Source organism: Micropterus dolomieu, linkage group LG02 (assembly GCF_021292245.1).
Source record: "Micropterus dolomieu isolate WLL.071019.BEF.003 ecotype Adirondacks linkage group LG02, ASM2129224v1, whole genome shotgun sequence".
NCBI lineage: Eukaryota > Metazoa > Chordata > Actinopteri > Centrarchiformes > Centrarchidae > Micropterus > Micropterus dolomieu.
This window is the reverse complement of record NC_060151.1, coordinates 18,226,975-18,232,784: the sequence shown is the minus strand read 5'-3', so window position 1 is coordinate 18,232,784 and position 5,810 is coordinate 18,226,975. Positions and strand designations below refer to the sequence as shown.

The 5,810-nt window shown below is 42.1% G+C and overlaps 1 long non-coding RNA gene across 1 annotated transcript; it reads right to left on the bottom strand.

Moving 5' to 3' along the window:
* Window positions 1–1,643: 1,643 nt before the first annotated feature.
* On the bottom strand, window positions 1,644–5,337 carry LOC123957202. Its single transcript, XR_006821760.1, has 3 exons — window positions 5,199–5,337; window positions 4,321–4,440; window positions 1,644–2,399 (listed from the first exon to the last, which is right to left on the bottom strand). It is a non-coding gene; the product is annotated as an uncharacterized LOC123957202 (long non-coding RNA).
* Window positions 5,338–5,810: the final 473 nt, after the last annotated feature.

The following is a 5,810-nucleotide window of genomic DNA, read 5'->3' as shown; positions in this document are numbered from 1 at the left end:
TTTTGGTACGTTTCCATCTAGCACACGTTATTTGAATGTATAACCCCTTTGTCTCAACGTCAACAATGTATTTCCACTCTGGAAACCCCTTTTCCTAAGGCATGTGTGAATGATAATTTTGTTACCAAGCAGGCCATAACTTGTTGAGAGAGAAATGCCTTCCAGGAGTCAACACTAAAAATGCTCTGTCAACTTGCTTACAATATGGAGGTCATTTGTAAAGCAAGATTGCATGAAATGTTTGAAATCTGAGTAAAAAGAAGAGATGCGTGCAAGCAGTTTTTTTAAAACTTTTGTTTTGCAGAATAACTGATTTGTCTTCATTTAAATGAGCAGCATGATGAGTAAAGATACAATGTTTTCCCTTTTTGTTGGATAGACAAGTTAAATTGTTGTCCTGTCCTTTTACCTCACTCATTTGTCTACTTCAGACTCGGGACTCCCAGCTGGTGAAGGGAGGATAATGCCGCCTCACCCCTCAGGCCTGGACTCCCTCCTGCTCCCGCCCCATCCCCCCTCTCTCCCTGCATCCATTCCCCACCTGGCTGTCATTGAGGTTAACATCAGGGAACGCAGACGGAGACAATCAGACAGGTGGCTCTTCCTGCGACCCGGATGTACTTATCCCTTGATCCCCGGCGACCTTGACAGGAAGTGAATCACTGGCCAAGTGACCTCCACTGGTGGCCCTTCCTGTCCCCACGTTGCCTCACAGGAAGGAAGGATGCGGTCTGTTGTCCTCAGGCGCCGCTCACTCACTCTCCCCTCCTCTGCTGACTAGAGAAACCAGATTATTGATTCCAGGCTCATCTCTCCTCATGCTCCCTTTTTAAAATCCTTCTTTTTGTCTCTTCCATTTCCCATCTTCCTCTCTCTTGTCTCAGCACCCACTTTATCCTATTTTGACATAAGTCCTTTCTTCTTTCATCGTTTTTTCTGTGCCCTTGTGAGATGTAAGTAAACACTGCGGACATTGGCAAACCGCAACGTCCCCGATCTCAGTCGATTACACTCCAGGGGCTAACTAGCCCCTTGATTTATAGTCTTCGTTTTATTCATTTCTGACACTGACTTGTTTGTGTAGTTGCTTTTTTCTTGGCCATTTGTTTACATTAAATATGGCAACCATTTCATGTGGCAGAGAGATCCCAATGTCAGGCTTCTGGGTTTAGTCTTCTCTCTAATGATGTACATGCGCATTGCGAATTACAGGACACCATTTGGTGGTAGTTAGGAAGAGAAGGGGACTTCCAGGCAGACCGAGAAAGAGACCTCGCTAGCAACATCAAACGCTGTTTTTGTTGTTCTTCTGGCTGTAGTTCTCAAACCAAAGAGAGGTCAGAAGGTCATGAAGAACCTGTGCTAACTGCTCTGCCATTGGTTGTTAATTGTAGCTGTTAACAAAAGAATTGTGCAAGAGGAGAAAAGCTCAACCTCCCATGAGGTTTCAGTACTTATCCATGTTTTCTGTAACATGGTAACATGAGCACACAACATCATGAACATGGTCACACTTTCCATTGGATTTGATGATGGAGGCAGAGCAGGTGGTTTATTGCACTTAGTCAATGCTGCAGCTACATATGATCACATTATTGTCCAGATTTTGGTCTTTTTCTCTGTATATGTAAGAGTCACTCAGCTGCAGGTGCTAGACAGCACTGCCAGTTTACACAATGCAGCTTTAAGCATCCTAACTATAGTTGTAAAATATAAGAATATCAAATCACATAGAATTGTACAACTATTTTTACTATCAGTCAACTTTGAGATTCTTGTTCCTGACATGCTAATGAGTTCATATAAAAGGAAAATACAAATCTGTAAAGTTTATGTGTATGTTAATGTTTTTCATCGAAAGTATGTGTCAAAGAATGAAAATGTATAACTAACAGTTGTTACACTAAGCACTGAGCACCATTTTTAAATTTTTATATCAGGTTTTCTAATGTGATACTTTGAGCCAACTTGGCCAGTCTTAAAGAGGACTGACATTGGAATAGAATTCATATTCGCTTAGTTTCAATAAAATACAATCTATATAACAATTAAACATAACCATTAAACTAGCCTCAAATGCAGCAGTTCTGTGGAAGCTAGTTGTCCTGGAAAATCCTCAAATCTAACATCAAATTTGGAAATAATTATAAAGAACTTGTGATCTCTAAAACAGCAGAACACTCATTTTTGCAGTTTCCCTTGTGTCTTTAACAGAGAAATCAAATGTTTCCTGCTGATATGAGTGAATCCTCTTCTTTGTTTTCTAAAAAGCAAAATAACACGTTCTGAAAGACTTGGGACACGTAAGAGGACAGCAGGGAGAGAGCTTGAAGTGAGATGTTGTGATCCCACAGGTGTTTTTCTCCCCTCATGATGTGAGTCTGCAACTGCATTGCCACCTAGTGGGAGAGGAGGTTTACTGTCAGGCTGCTGTGGTTCAAATTAATGTATATTTAGTAAAGAGAGTTTGTTCTATTTCAACTTGGGCAGCATAACTAAAGTAAAGTGGTGATAAATGTATAACTGAGTCCAGAACAACTGTGGGGTCTCTGTCATCATCATCATCATCTCTTTGAATCATTGGCTATTCCAGGTCAGACTGTTGGTCTGCGACTGTAAAGTTTTCCAGCTGAGCTCCTCCAACCAAACATCAAGCCAGTGAGTTCACATCTGGAGTGTATGTGGGAGATAGACATCAATATGTCAGTCCTTCAGGCCATAAGAGAGCAACCCTACAGTTGCAAAGCATCAAGAAAGCTCTTAATAAATAAATCACTTATCAGGAGCTCAGAGGAGGCCAGAGACACTTGAAAATTGTGTCTCAGTCTGCCACAAAGGAAGGAAGAAAGAAAGAAAGAAAGAAAGAAAGAAGAGACTGGACTGCAAGGAGGGAGGGTAAATAGAGAGAACATATTGTAAAAGCAAGGGATGGTTCGTTTGGCCACATTTTGCTAATTGGTCTCAGTGGTGCAGCTAATGGTTTTAGATGTATGTCCAAGCTCCACTGAAAAATAAGTGGGAACCAATGAAGAGCTAGCTGCAGTGTTTTATACATTTTCATCATTTTGCAAGAGGAGGATAATTTAAAATGCAAAAAAATTCTTTTTAAGACTTTTTATGTATTATGTTTAATACATAAAAAGTATTTTATGTATTAAACAGATGTTAGGTGAATTTGGAACCATTTCATCCATTACAAGCTATTTTCGGGTTTCACACCTTAAATGTCAAGCTCATGTTTAAACATTAGTAAAGCTCGTTCATCCACTTTGATATCTTCCAAGTCTGCCCCTGTCTCTCAGGCCTTTCAGATTATAAGTGGTCCTTCATCTGGCCCTCACCAGTCCATTTTGTACATCTTTCATCAACTGGAGCTGAGGCATGTGGCAACAAAGCTCTGCTGTGGTCAGGTGGCATCTGTCCCTTCAATAATCCTGGCGTTATCGCTACACATCAAAGCGTTAAAGGCTTGCATAATTGAGTTAACGAGTGTGTTGGTACGTAACCTGATCCTTTATTCCCTGTGACGGCCACGGTCACAGTGTGTGACCACAGACAGAGACGAAGAGCGAGAGAGACAGAGTGTGAAGGCCCTAAAGCCCTGCAACAACTGTGGCTTCACGCTGTGGCCCTGGCAAGCCAGCATAGTGCCCTGGGCCAGTACCAAGCTAATGAAAAAACAACAGTGGGGTAATGGTGTGGAGCTGGGACCGTAGCACCATGCCCACTGCACAACTGCCCCGGTCGGCACTGGCACTGGCCAGAGCGCCAGTTGTCACGGCCTTAATCCTGCCTGCTGAATGACCTCATCATTGCCTGCCGGCCTCCCTGCAGCTGCTGCTATGGCTCGGTACTGCAAAAGCAACGGAGTGACCTCACCTACACAACACACATACATACAATCACATGCAAAGTAAGCAGATAGACTGGTTTGGTGCCCAAAACATGCAAAACCTTAAAGGATAAGTCCACCCAAATTACAATAAGACATTTTTCTCTTGTGGTATCTGGCCACGCAGATAGTTTTACTTTTATCTGCAGAGATCTCTGGCCAATTCAATGGAGGCAATGCATTGAAAATTACTTTTTAACAGCGATGTGTCTTTCCAGAAACAAAGTCCCTGGAAAATTCACAGACCTTGCTTTGGGTAGTTTTGATTGGAGCTATTGTCAACAAAAGAAACTTGTCACAGTAAGAACTGTTCACAGCGAGGTCTGTGGATTGTCCAGGGTGACCAGCCCAGTGTTTCTGAATTCACATTGCTATTGAATTTTTCAAATGTTATTTGTCAATGCTTTGGTGATGAAATTTTCATTTACCTCCAATGTATTGGCAAGCCAAGGGGTAGTTGCAGAGGTGGAGATCTCAAAACCCCAAAGCCAACTTTCAATGCCAACGCACAAAGGGGGTGTGAAGGTTGAGGTGGTGGATGGGTTTTCCTGGAGACAACCGAAGTTCACATCATGTCACAGATCTGCAATTAATGTTTGTGACTGATCTTTCGCTAACCATAACCAAGTGTTGTTTCTTGTCTAGCCCCCAGCCCTAATTAAATGTATTTTCCATAACCATAATATTTTCCTATAACCTTAGCCATACTGTAGCTGTCATGTGCAGATATTATAGAAAGCAAGAGTGTTTAAAATGTTGGCATTGGACCTAATCTGGTGTTTTTGTCCAATATTGACATTCATTCCTGGCAAATGAAACCAAAGCTACAATCCATAGATGGGAACTAACATTAAGTGAGGACATTTGTTTTTATTTCTGATTTGGATGCATTGACACTTTAACTGCATAAACAATAGCAACAACAAAACATGTATGTATCATGTAAACATGAGGCTACTGTACATTCTGGATATGAATGAGGGCTCCATATTGTGCTCATATCAAACAAGATCAGACTGTTCTATACATACAGACTAAATTACCATGAAGATAGATATTAACAGACACAAACACAGATGTACATAGCGTCCATGGACATATAGCCACGCACCAACACACTTGTGTGTGATGAAAATAAAGAGACACTTGCTCTGTTGGCACCTCCTCCAATCACACACACCGCCTCCACTCCTTCATCCCAGCTGTCACAACTGCAAAAACTCTACAAATACACACGCACACTCTCGCATATTCACACTCACCCACACACACACCACTTTACCCGCTCACACCTTTTCCCGCTCACCATGGCTCTCTCCAGTTGGTGCTTGTGTGCCCACTCTCTGCCGCAGCTTGTATGTTGTGTGTGTATGTGTCTATGTGTGTGTGTCTATGTGTCTGTCTATGTGTGTCTATGTGTGTGTGTGTGTGTGTCTATGTGTGTGTGTGTGTGTGTGTGTGTGTGTGTGTGTGTGTGTGTGTGTGTGTGTGTGTGTGTGTGTGTCTGTGTGTGTGTGTGTGTGTGTGTGTGTGTGTGTCTATGTCTATGTGTGTGTGTCTATGTGTGTGTGTCTATGTGTGTGTGTCTATGTCTATGTGTGTGTGTCTATGTGTGTGTGTCTATGTGTGTGTGTCTATGTCTATGTCTATGTGTGTGTGTCTATGTGTGTGTGTCTATGTGTGTGTGTCTATGTCTATGTGTGTGTGTCTATGTGTGTGTGTCTATGTGTGTGTGTCTATGTCTATGTCTATGTGTGTGTGTCTATGTGTGTGTGTCTATGTGTGTGTGTCTATGTCTATGTGTGTGTGTGTGTGTGTGTGTGTGTCTATGTGTGTGTGTCTATGTCTGTGTCTATGTGTGTGTGTCTATGTCTATGTGTGTGTGTCTATGTCTATGTGTGTGTGTGTGTGTGTGTGT